Here is a 14,080-nt window from a genome sequence, read left to right as displayed (position 1 = left end):
GTCGGTGACATGAATTTTGCGATTAATCGAATTTGATAAGCGCACTAGCAAATACCAGCAGCACCCGCATATTTATTTGTGTTGGTGTAGTTTTTCATATAAATTTAGTTTTCAGTTTTTTGTTAAATATGGCATTTACGTACATAAAATATGTAGGCGTACGCTTGGCCGGAAGTGAAAATTGAAATTGTCAGCGAATAATAGGCAGGAAATGCAATTAATGGCGGCAACATGTTGCCAATGTAGATTGTTACAGATCTCGGCTCGGTGGCGAAAGGGCTTACGCTTTTAATTTAAAATGAAAATAAAAATAAAAATTTAAGATAAAACTTAGTTTGGCAAAATTAATTTGGCTTAATTTGCTTAATTTTTATCGTAATGGAAATCTAGTTTAATATTTTTTAGTTTTAGCTTTTAATTAAATTCAAAGCATTTTAATGCTGTCGGATTTGTGAATGAAAATATAAAATAAAAGTATAAAAAATAGCAAGACTTTAGGTGAGGGTCGATTAGAGTAGGACACCCAGAGACTTAAATAAAGAAAAGGTTCATTGAAAAAGTATAGAGTAAAGTATAAAGGTATGACTAAATATTAGTGGTTATGAAAGGCAAACCAATGTGTACCAGCGAGAAAATTTTATAGACGGCAAATTTTAAGGCAGTACCTGAGGCATATACAGGAACTGAGACCCCCAATATTTAAACCTTATTCTTCCTCATTGTTCCAAGACCGGGAAATGAATGAACCGACCAGATCCATGTAGAGACTAATTAGAGAAAGCCTTCCGTCGCTCAACTGGTCATCTTTTGACAAGGCGCTTGAAGAAAATTAGACTCGACAGATGCAAGCAGCTTCTTTGGTAACACGCGGTCAATGGCCATGAAAATATTCTCTTCACAGATGAGAATATTCTCACTGTTGAAGAAGTTTTGAATAAACAAAACAACAAAATCTATGCCAAAACTTCTGAAGATGCAAAAATTGTTGTTCCAAGGGTTCAGCCTGACCATCTTCCCTCATCCGTAATAGTTTGGTGGGGAGTGCCTTGTAAACGCGTTACATCTCTTCCTCTCTGCGAAAAAGGGGCAAAAGTATACCAGGAGGATGTCTTAGCAGGCGTGGTGAAGCAGTTGAGCAGTACTCTCTTCAATGGAGGGCGTTGGATCTTCCAGCAAGATTCCGCTTCAGCCCATAAGACAAAAATTACCCAGCAGTGGCTAAAAAAATATTCCTGGGTTCATAACCGCAGAAGATTGACCGTCTGGAAGTCTAAATCTGAATCCATTGGACTACAGTTTGTGGTCTGGATTGGAGAACTTGGCCTGTCGAAGACCTCACAGAAATTTTGAGAGTCTCAAACAATCTTTGGTTCGAGCAGCGAGGTCAATATCCATCGAAACGGAGCGTGTTGTACTAGCTGAGGGGCGTAATCGTTTGAAGGCTTGTACAGAAAAAATGGTGTCCATTTCGAATGAAAAGTGAATTTTTTTTAAATATTTGTATGATTAAATAAAACTAATTTCATTAAAATATCGTAGACGATGGAACGATGAGCTGTATGAGCTTTACGACGACATAGACATAGCGCAGCGAATAAAGATCCAGCGGCTTCGTTGGCTGGGTCATGTCGTCCGAATGGATACAAACGCTCCGGCTTTGAAAGTATTCGATGCGGTACCAGCTGGTGGTAGCAGAGGAAGAGGAAGGCCTCCTCTGCGTTGGAAAGATCAGGTGGAGAAGGACTTGGCTTCACTTGGTGTGTCCAATTGGCGCCGGTTAGCACGAGAGAGAAACGACTGGCGCGCTTTGTTAATCTCGGCCAAAATCGCGTAAGCGGTTATCGCGCCAATTAAGAAGAAGAAGAAGAAGAATTTCATTAAAAAAATATTATAATTTACACAGTCGGAGATTTGCCACTAGGTAGGTAACTTAATTTACTGTGTCCTGGTAAGTGACGAAAAAGAGGTTTTAGACCAAGTTAATTAAATTTCATAAGTTTTTTGGAGCGCCTCACTAAGAAGAATTGCTTAAAAGCGCCATACAAAAATGGCATCGGAACTCGAAGTGTACGGCCAAGTAATCATTAAAAGCTCGTGGAACTCTACAATTGAATTATAAAACTCATATTAGAGACTATCCACAGAAGAGCCTACATAACTAATTTACCAAAGTGAGTACCTTAACTTGAAGTAGGTGAAGTAGGCTAGACAATTATTTACAATTCATAGCCATGCAAAGCTCGAAACCATTCAGAAACTCTCTGAGAAGTAACCCAAAAAGCCACAGACTTGTAGTGTTATAAGAGCAAGAATTAAAAGTTCTTAAGCCCTCTTTATAACGTTTCAGCGATGATTCGCATAACCTTCTTGCCATCTTATCTTACCTTATCTTCCAGTCCTCTTTGGGGGTATAAATCCTTATAAACCCTCAATCACAATATAGAATTAATTCAGAGAGTCTACGCGAATGAGTTATGAATCCCTTGAGATATGACTCTTACTCTGACTTATACTTGGATGCGGGTATCTGAAACTCCTTCCGTTTTCTAAATAGTTCTGCTGTAAGCCCTTGCGTCAGCGTTAAAGCCCTTATGTTCAATGTTAATTTACTATGAGGATCCAATTGGATCGCGTGGGTTTCATATATGCGAGATGTTAATTTACATGATTTTAAGGGCGTTAGGGTAACTGGGTAAATTAATTATTAATATACTGCAGTAAGAGAGCAGTAAATTCGGTAGGGCAGAAAGTGTACAATTGGCAAAAAATAATAATACAAAAATATTTAAAAAATATTAAAAAAATATTACAATATAAAAAATATTTTTGCGAGTTTTCCTTGCGCTCTACCTTGCTGATCCAGCTTGGTATATTGAATTTAGCTTTAAAAAAGTTTTACGCCGCCTTCGTAAATTTTAAAAAGTTGAATAGTGCAAAATTTTTTGCAGCACTTAAAAAGGGCACTAAAAATGGCCGTAGACAAAACGGAGGTATAAAGAGTGGCTGCGCCATACATAAACTCATGCGAGTGCCATTAACAAGCTTGTATGCTTTTATATGCATATGTGTGTGTTTACAGTAGCAATAGTAGCAGCAGGCAGACATCATTAACAACTTCCGCATTTGCATTGAATGAGACTGAATCACCGCCCGCCTGTCTGACCATCCGTCTGCCTACCAGATTTGCGCAATAAACGAAATATGTGAAATATGTACTTGAGTTGTTGTTATTGCTGCTTGCAAAAATGAACAGAAATGAACAAACAAATTTCAATACAACTATTGAAGGCCAACAGCAGCTGGTGCAGATGGTAGAGGGATTGGTGCCTGCTGCCTGCTGAGCAGCGAAGGATAATATAGAGGGATTGAAAGCGATAAAAGAGTGTTGCTACAATTTATTACATTACAAATTAATGTTGTCTGCAAGCGATAAACATACAAACAGAAATACACATACATACGAATATGCTAGTAATTTTGTATAAGTGGGAACTATAGATGTGCATGGACAGAGGTTGAGTTAAGCCAACTCACTGGCGAACTGGCTGACTAGCTGCGTGTGCGAGTGTGAGAGTCCAGGCGTGTGGTATGCTGGTGGCGCGCTTAATCCAAAAGCCAAAAGTAATTATATTAAGTAATTGATGAATGTGCAGTGCGCATGCAACAGTAGTCAAACACATGCGCACACACTCATATACATATACATATATATACAAATACATGCACACAAAAATGCAACTCCAAGCGTAAATGAGTCGAGTGTACGTGGTTGTGTGTGGTTGAGTTGGAATGACTGTGTAATTTTTTGATGTTGATGCCCTTGCTTATTGCTTGTGAACAGTTTTTGTTGCTGTTTACGTTGCGCACTGTCTGCTATTAGTTTGTTGTAAATTTTGCGTAATCCGCAGCGTAGGCCACAAAAAGCTGGGCGCAAAGCGTACTTTACAGCACAGTCGTCATGAAGGCGATTTTTTTTCGTTTTTGCTTTATAAATTAAATGTTACGTATACGCCCTGGCAGAAGCAACCACGCGCGCATACTTCTGCCGCAATATAGCTAACGAGTTTGGTTAGCGAAATTTGAATGCGTGCCCCAACTAAGTATTCAAGTTCAAAGGAATTGCGTAGTGAGTGCATTTGCAACAAAACAAATACATATTACAGCTATAAATTCATGGTGTGGATGGTACAAAAAGTTGCCAAGCACCAAACGGGTGCTGGGTGGTGAGTAGTTGCTTACAAATTTGTTGTTCACATTCGGTGTGGCAAAATACCCATTTGTAGTGGGCAAGCATGATAAGTGAGTGAAAACGCGAAATAACTAACCGGCAAGCTCTCTGCTCGCCATGCAAGGCGCGCGCGCTGAGTTGAAAAAAAGCCGGCTAAGAGCCAACAGACTGTTTGAGCACCAACACTATAAATTTGCACAAGTTGGCATATAAATAATTTTTTTTGTGCGTGAAATATGCGCGCCTATTTTTGTTGCACTTCAGACAACTGCACAACTGCACGCATACAATGCCTGCTCACCCACATATGCAAGTGACGCCTCGAAAAGGTCATTTCGCCAGCCAAAAGCATGGCAAAGGCTAACGAAGTTAGTTGGATTGCAGCAAACGAGCAGCAGTGCATGATTTTTTCTGACTGCTGCTGCCATGTGCGATATATACTCGAATATACGTGTATATATTATATGTATTCGGTTTGTGCGGTTTTAATGCATTTCATCTACCATTCACATGCACCCATACGCTCGCACTCGTTTTGCACTACTCTTGGCCGCACGGCGGTCATTGCACTTTATCGCCTCAACTAAAGGCGTTACGGGCGTTATTCAAAACAATATCAACATACGTATACTTATACACACGCAAGCAAAAATCTGCTTTTTATATGTGTGGGTACAAATATGCATGAAAAAGCAGGCATGTGAATTTCGCAATTACATAAAAACGCTTGGCAGCGCTCGTTACGCATTCTTATGCTTACTTACAGACTGGCATACATGCATATTTGTGTAACTATATGCATTTGTATGTGTGTAAATCCTCATTCCACTTCACTCAGCATCCAACTGTGTTCATTTGTAGCAAAATAAATTTCCTGCTTAATGGAAATTTGTGAATGAGTGACGCATTTGCCTGAATGAGTAGCTTCGAAAAGCCCGCAGCGACTGTGTGCACAAAAATCTTCACACACATACATACATACTTACTAAGCACATATATGATGGGGGGAAAATTCTCAAAGGAAGAAAAAAATTCTGAAATGCAAAAAAGTTCTATTAAGCTCTTGAGCTACGGTTTTCATTCACGCGCGGCTTGCTTTAAGTTTAATAAGCGGCTTCTTTCTTCGTAAGGGTTGTATGGCAAGTCAGTAGGACTCTTTATTGTGTATTTTTTTCTTTTTTTTTGATGTTAGTACTTACTTCTAGCAAGACAGTTAATTTAGTATTTATTTTAAGCGATAATTTATAAAGCTTGTGGGTTGAAAAAGAGATTCTGGCAAGGAGGAATGCGTTTTAAGAGAAATATACTTAATTAAATCGTTTTTAACTTCATGAATTGTTAGTAGGTTAGGTTATACTAGCTGGCGGAAGCCACGTAGAGATCATTTGGGTTCACAGGGATATCAGATCAGAGTCCTTTTTTTATTTTGGTTTTGTTTTGTTAGCGAAAATATGCAGTACTCAAGATGCGCGTACTAAAAAATAAATAAATAAATAATTGGCGCGTACACTTCCGTTAGGTGTTTGGCCGAGCTCCTCCTCCTATTTGTGGTGTGCGTCTTGATGTTGTTCCACAAATGGAGGGACCTACAGTTTCAAGCCGACTCCGAACGGCAGATATTTTTATGAGGAGCTTTTTCATGGCAGAAATACACTTGGAGGTTTGCCATTGCCTGCCGAGGGGCGACCGCTATTAGAAACATGTTTTTGTTTATTAATTTTGCCTTCACCGAGATTCGAACCAACGACCTCTCTGTGAATTCCGAATGGTAATCACGCACCAACCCATTCGGCTACGGCGGCCGCCATTCGGCTACTACGTTTTGTATATTTCGCGTACTATTCGCGCATTTTTGAGAGTCGCTCAATCTCCTGTTCAGGGACAGGTTCTAGCCTTTCAAAACTGAGAGCACTCAGGATCCATAGTCTAGTTTTCAAAAGAGCCGGACAGTAGCATAGAAGATGCTGAAGAAATTCACATAGTTTCTATTAAAATTTTGAATTTTTAAGCATTTCAATTTTGTTTGGAGTCAAGAGTCCCGAAAGATAATTTTTCATCCAACAATAAGGTGAGCTTTACTAACTGAGCTTTAATAAAACTGTTACTTATTTTTATCGATATATTTTCAGAAAATATTTTTCACTTCTTGGAAGGGATACAACATTTTTTTCAATTGGGTTTTCAGGAAAAATATTAAAAAAAAAATAGTTCATTAACATGTTTTATTTCTTTCTTCACGCAGGCTCTTTATTTATTTATTAATTAGAGTCTAACAAATTTCATAAAAGGCATTAAAGGGATTAATTTATTTGTGAGAAATGGCGACTTGAACAATAGACTGGCTAGGTAATATGCTTGGCCTCAACCTGAAACATATAGAATACCTCGTTTTGACTCATTTCGAGGTGAAACCTAATACAGAAACAATACAAATTGTGATTAATTAATGTTGGAAAAAATGAAGGAAGCAATATTTAAACCTTTTTTCGGTTCTAATTAAAAAAAATTTTTTTTTGTTCTAATATTTTTTTTTTATTTACAGAGGGTGATTAATTAATGCTGGAACGAATGAAATTTGCTAGCTTTATTTTTCCAGCGCTTGTGTCGAATATTATTGGTTTATAAAAAATAATTTTGTTCCACTTTTTTTTTGCGCTTTTATCAAATATTATTATCACATTTGTTTTTTAAAACGATATTAAAATAATAAAAAAAATAATACACGTTTTTTTTGCTATTTTAATAATTTTTTTTAACATTTTATAAAGGGTGATTAATTAATACTGAAAAGAAAGTTCAAGCTGTTAAATATTATTAAGAAATTTGGTTTTTAAACAATATTAAAATAATAAAATAGTTTATAAAATTTTTTTTTTTTATTCCATTTTTTTTAATAATTTATAAAGGGAGAATAATTAATGCTCAAAAATAAGAAGAAAGGAAATTTTCAAACTTTTTTTCTCAGCGCTTTAGTCAAATCTTAGCACAAGATTTGTATTTTAAAACAATATTAAAATAATAAAAAAATTGAAAAAAATCAAAATTAAAATTAAAAACTAATTATTAACCATTATTTTATTAATCAATGTTGAAAAAGGATTAAGAAGCAAATTTTCAAGATCTTTTTCAGGGGTTTTGTTCAGTTTTGGTATAAGATTTGTATTTGAAACTGTATATAAATAATAAAAAATAAGTATAAAAAAATTTTCGGTTCTGATTTAATAATTTAATAATTTATAAAGGGCGTTTTTATTAAAAAAAATTAATATGAGATTGGTTTTTAAAAAAGTAAACATCCTTCAGGAGTAAAAAAAGAAGTGTTTTCGATACCGGTTTTTTTTTTATTAATTTATAAAGGTTTAATATTGATATATTATATAATTTAAAAAGCAAATTTTCGAGCGTTGTTTTCAGAGTTTTTGTTAAGTTATAAATAAAAAATATAAAAACTTTTTTTTTATTTTTTTTTAGTTTTTTTATTACATTTTTTTCGATTTCAATATTTTTTTAAGATGTATGAAGAGCACTAAAATTCTCAGGGCGCAAAAATGCATAAAAGTTCGGATGAAAAGGCGCTAGTTTATGCAGTCCTGGCTGATTTATGCCTTAAAGTTATTTAAAACCATGCTGCTTAACCTGAGTTAAAAGTAGAGGCCTTGAAAAGTCCAAGCATGAACGAGATGTGGTAACCCCAAGCTTTTTGCTATACGAGCACTAAAATAAATAAATCAGCAGCAGAGTAAAGAATTTAATTTGCCAAATAAATCCCATAAAACGATTTTGCATGCAGACAAATAAATCAGCCAAAAAAGAAATGAGAAAAAAATAAAAAAAGTCTAAAGGTGGAATGAGATATTTTGCAAGTAATTTGCCAAGGACAAGTAGACAGTCAGCTTTCCGTATTGGCTGACGCTAAATGCGAGTATTTAGTGGCTGCCAGCAGGTGGTTGACTGGCGATTGAAGTGGTTGCTGGATGTAGTAGGTATAAAAATGTAGGCTGTGTATCTGAAAAGGAAGACTATAAAAAAAGGTAGCGGTGTGATTGCTTTGAGCGGGGTAGTTGCGCGGGTTGGCTGCGGCACGCATGTAATTAGCGTTCACTTACTTAGGCATAAGCCACTAACCCGATTTCACTGTGCTAAGGAGGCGTACGCTATGGTGACGAGTAACGCTGCTTACACTCATCTACCGCGCATTTCATTATTTTCGCATGTCTGTACGTATATTTAGGCGTTTTGTATATTTTAATTTTCTAACAATGTTGATTTTCTTTGCATGATTCCTTGCCAGCTTTCCGCAATGCGTACAATTGCACGCATTTTATGCGTAGATAATCGTATTGGAGTGAAGAACTGAAATAAAATGTATATTAGCAGGGGTAGGCGTAGCAAAAAACGAAAAACCAAAAAAAAAAAAAAACCTGAAAAAAACTGAGGTATTAAATGCAAATTTCAATTGAAAATGCCAATTGGTAGGAGTGAAATGGGAAAAATGTAATTGAAATTGTGTGTGTGTTGGTGGTGAGGAAGTAAAAAATCGCGGGCGGAAAAAAAATTTCAGCAAGAACTGAAAACGTGAAAGAAAAGAAATCGGGAGGAAACCGCGATATCAGCTCAGTTACCTATACTAATGCAACAGATGTTGATTACACACGAGACTGTTGTGCTTACATTCTCAGTTTACACTCATACACTCCCACACATATGCACACGTATAGGCAGTTGATGCCAGTGTTAAGGATGTTGATGAGCGACTTTGAATGCTTAATGCTGACTGTCTGTAAGCGTCTCACTGCCGCTGACAACGGCTGTCAAGGTAGGTTAACCGAATAAGTTAAGGGATGTATGTATGCGTGTGTATATGTGAGCAAAATCAACGCGCACGTCTGCAGTGAAATTCCCATCAAATTTTGTCATTAGGCATACAAGCATTTAGCGACGGATTGTGGGAAATTTTTAATTAAATTGAAGCCACTGTTTTTCTCTTTCAGCTTGCGACGCTAGCAAATGCAGTGGGTAATATGTGTGTGTGTGTGTGGTTTTTTCCTAAATACTTGCATAAAAAACATTGCTTGCAAAGAAAAGTGCCGAGTAGAAAATTATCAAGAAATTAAACGCTTAAAAGCGCAGATCAGACAGCCGCAAGTCAACCGAATACCCACAACAACAATGCCATGTCACCAAGATGGCTGCTGCGCAACGTTTTTGGAGTGTTAATGAATTGTTACGTGAATTTAGGCGCACGACTGCTTTAATGCGCGGTTGCTGTTGGCTGGCATTTTGTAGGCACTGGTATTTTATTGTGCATTTAATTAAAAACGGGTTTTTTCAGTTTTATTTTAGGCGTTTATGTTTTTGTTAGTAAATTGAAAATTTTTCTCAGTGGGTTGGCAGTAATTTCAAGTAATATCGCATTTTGTTAATTTGTATGAAAATATTTGAAATTATGCGTTGTCGTAATGGATTTACATGCACTGAAATTCAAATGTTTTGAAGCGTTTGTAGGAGTAAAATTCCCAAAGGCCAAATACATACCTGCATTTATCATTATTAATTTGTACCCTTCAAATTTCTTCTTATAAAAACATGAAATTTCTTCTTATATACACCCCGTTGTAAAATTATAAATACTCAATTTTTTTTAGAAAAAGATAGTTCATAAAGAAAGTATTTAATTACATTTTCAGAACTCTGTAAAATTTGCTTTTTCAAATTTTCAACATTTCATCCAAAGCTTCAAAGTTTTAACAATAATTTTTAAATATATTCTGGGTATGAAGTTTTATAGCCCATCGAATTTTAGAAAACAAAGTGCTGCTGGGTTTTATAAATTCTTCTGGTGCTACGCATTTTCTTCATATAGCAATTGAACGACAGTTTAGGGGTACGGTATTTAGGGGTAAATAGGGGTGTACCCTATTTTTAAGAAATTCCATATATCTTCCAAACGTTTTATTAGCTATTCCTCTGAAAGTAAAAACAAATGAAGTTGTAGTATTATAGATTCCGTCAGCTTCAAAACGAAGTGTACACCTCATATTGGTACGTTTTAACTATTTATTTATTTATTTTGTAGTTTGAAGTGGTTTTTTAATAAAAATATAGGCCACACCACAACAAGAACCATTTAAAGACAAGTTTCAAACTTTGTATACAATTTGTAAAAATTCGGAAAATATTCATCAAAATACCCAACTTTTTAGAAAGAGCTTTAGAAGGAAATTACTTTTTGAGCACTTGAGCCTCACCGCACTTTTTACCTAGAATTTTTTGAAAATTTTCTTGCATGTACTTTCATAGCTAATTAAATTTTGGTATACTAAAGTGCAAGTTTCAAGTAGATTAAAAATCACACTTATTTTTGAGAATTTTTTCGGCCGCGGTTTTCTGTGTTTTCTCCATTTAATGCCTATTCCACATTTTTTAATCTGGAAGAAAATATCTAACACTGTCAGGAGAAAACTTAAAAAAAAATCAACGTGATTTTTTAACTACTCGACACTTACACTTGAATTATACCAAAATTCAGCGATATATAAAACAGCATACCTGCAAATTTTCTCAATATTCTGTTAAGAAAGCTCTCTTAGCTTCTTTTGAAAGTTTTTTATTTCTATTCACACTTGAATTTATGTATTTTAATTAGATTTTAATTTCCGTTAAGGCTAAATTTATGACATGCAGTTCCAAGTACATAGTTTCCGTTGAATTGTGTGGAATAAAAAAATACTAATTTCCTTTTTGATTCACCCCAGATAATAAATTTTCTTCGAAAGAGTGAATAAAAAAATTAATAAGCGGAAAGGTAAATATATAAATTGTAAAAGTTGATATGCTGCTTCCTTTTCCAGTTTTTTGAGTTAAACATTTTTTTGTTCACATTTGAAATTATTTGCTCGTATTTGTTTTGGCACGCCAAAGGATTACTGCGGAAAAGCTGCTTTGTATTATTTTAAAATTAAACAAAGCAGATGAACGTGCAAAACAAAGTAGAGTAAAGCAGCCAATATATATATGTATGTATGTATGCTTATATGTGTATTGATTTCTTTTCATTAATGCAAGCACTTCTGACTCATTTAATCTCAATTAACTTGAGAAAAATGCCCACATTGCAAATGAAATATTGAAATGGGATAAAATTCGATATTTACTTAACTCGTCTTTGACATTTGCTTAGGGGCAAATCTTATTGACGTTGAAGACTTTGAAGAAAATAATATTCGTATATTTATTTAAATACAGAAAAGGAAAACGGCTGGCTTTCCTTAAAACGATTTTTTATTCAAGCTAGAAAAGTAAATACTCTGCGGCTATGATTGGGTTGAGGTTTGTGTTTAGTTGGGGGAAAAAAATTTTAAATTTCAAAGGCTAATTGGTTTGATTGAAGATGTGTGTGTGTGTAAATGTTTACCGTTTTTGCTTGCTGCACTTTTTTCTTTTAAAAGTTCGTTGAGAGTATTCCAATTAGCAAAATATTGTCATGGTTCTATTTGGATATTATTAAGTCAATAAAAATTAAATCCAAAATAAAATTTCTCAAACATTTCTTCATTGTCAGTACAAAATGTGTATGAATACATCTACATACATACATATTTATACACATTCACACTTAGATTTATTTTTAACTTCAAAAATTTGTGTAAAAACCAACATCCCTGCATTCAAGTTTGAGTTGAGATTGACTTATAGTCACCATATGCGGTGTCAAGTTACTCTAAGGGTTTTCACCATGCAACACACAGTGCAAGTAAGGGAAGGTAAGTGTGTGCATATAAAAAAATATTCAACAAATTAAAAAAATCAAGAGAACATTTTGGTTTGTAAATTTGATTCCGATATAAAATTTGCTGTCGTTTTCAAACAAAATTTTTTTAAGAATTTTTCGTGCTTTTATTTCGTAAGCTCAGGGTCGGTTTAACGATAAAATAAGGAGTTAAGTGTTTGCTATCCATCTTTAGGAAATTTTGGTTGTGCCTGGTCATATAACGAATGACTGACTTTTTATTATACAGTAGAAAACACTATGCAGCATTAGCAAATTTTAAGCCACTTGAAACTTAACATCTGAGACCAAAATTTAACAAGCTATTAAACTGCATACCCAACATTTTTCTAGAAATTCTGAATTAAAGTTTGAAATATTGATGAAAATTTGCCGAATTTTAACAAATTTTATGCAAAGTTCGAAACTTTGCTCTATATGGTTCTTGTTGTAGTATGAACCATATTTTTATAAAAAATTTCCTGTTCCCTGTTCAAAAGGTAAGGTTCCCGTTAAACAGCTGCGCGTTGCGGCGTGTGATTTACTTTAATAGCAGTCGCAGTTTCGTTATTAAGGAAGACAAGAAAAGGCAGGTAAATCATATTTATGTTTGTGACTAAATTCTGACTCAATTTATATGTCATGTTTGGTTTCTGAAAATGCTAGTCGTGGCAACCTTTGCCGTATTCCTCTTTTATTTAGAGTAAGTCGGCCAGCCAGCTTGGCATACAGCATAATTAAAACGCCTCAGTAACTTGTGTATTAATATGAGCCAATAGCTTGATTTCAAGCACAACATTTCAACTCGCAATAGTAGTTTATTTTTATCCAATATTGAGGTTAAAAATACGCAATATTTATTTTTCGAATTTTAATAGGCATTTTGCATGCGCTTTGGCTGGGAAAAAAAAACGTTATATCTGAACTGCGTATTTTAACGACTTCTTTTGCCCTTTATTGGCGCCTATTTTTGCTTGCTGCAATAAAAAATATTTTTTTCATGGTGAGAGTGGCAGTCACGCCCGCTGCTGAAGGAGCTAAAATTATAAGCCCTAGAAAATCTCGCAGGTATTTACTACTATTTTAAGGTTATAACATTCTTAAGTATTTTTATTACAACAAAAAAACATTTAAATGCATTGCTTTGGAGGACACTCGCGCTAACACGCAACACATTAGCGCCACAGAGTTGCATGAGGTATGGATATTTATGTTATTTTATGAATTTATTTTTGTGGAAGTGGAAAAATGCACGAAAATGTAACGAAATGTGAAGGCAAGTAAATAAACAGAAATGTAAATCAGATAGAAAGTTGAGTGAGAAATGAGGCAAAGGCGGAGCGGCTAAGTGAGACGTATATAGTAAAACGAAGGGAAGAGGAAAAACTTGTAAGAAAACATGTTGAATGGTAACAAGAATGGAGAAATGGTAAGTAGAAGGGAAATTGAGTGGAAGTCTTTTTAATGAGGTGTTTTGTGATAGGAAAATACGCAGGGAAAGAAGAAAAAGATAAGGAAATATGCGGGTAGAAGAGAAGTGTAAGGAGAAAATGCAAGCACTGAGTAGTTGAAATAAAATGTAAGAGAAGCTTATGATTTTTCCTTCATATACCGACTTCCAGGTCTGTTTCTGAGCAATTCTCATATTTTTTTAAGAACATTTGCTTTGCGCAATACTGCGGCTATTTTATTTGCCTTTTCGATAAATTCGGATTTTCAGTCTTCTTTTCTCACTTACGCAATACCACCTGAAGCTGTTGAGTGAATTGGTGGCGCATAAAACAAGTTTTGGTAAACTAAGCAGTTCTAATGCAAGACGATAGTTGAATTGGAAATGGAAACGAGTTGTGCGGCCGCTTTTGCGTGCAAGTCTCACCTCGTGACTTTCATTTACCTACCTCAATGCCACCTCAATGCCGGATGTGCGTATCAGCATTAAAGTGCCAAAGGCACGCACGCACAAAGCAAGCGTAAAAATAGTGTTAATTGTGATATTAAAATAAATTTCAAATAAATTAAAGGCGACGACATGGACGGAAAATAGTGAGGCATAGAGTAGGAATAAATGAGTATGTAAACGAAAT

At 35.0% G+C, this 14,080-nt stretch overlaps 1 protein-coding gene across 5 annotated transcripts in view; it reads right to left on the bottom strand.

Annotated features, from left to right (window-relative positions):
- Positions 1-14,080, bottom strand: part of LOC128860613 (teneurin-m) — an 84,061-nt gene that overhangs the window by 66,342 nt on the left and 3,639 nt on the right. The gene's annotated exons all lie outside the window — the stretch shown is intronic.

This window comes from Anastrepha ludens, chromosome 4, assembly GCF_028408465.1.
Source record: "Anastrepha ludens isolate Willacy chromosome 4, idAnaLude1.1, whole genome shotgun sequence".
In the NCBI taxonomy this organism is placed as follows: Eukaryota; Metazoa; Arthropoda; class Insecta; order Diptera; family Tephritidae; genus Anastrepha; species Anastrepha ludens.
Note: the sequence above shows the minus strand (reverse complement) of the source record. Positions and strands in the feature narration are given on the sequence as shown.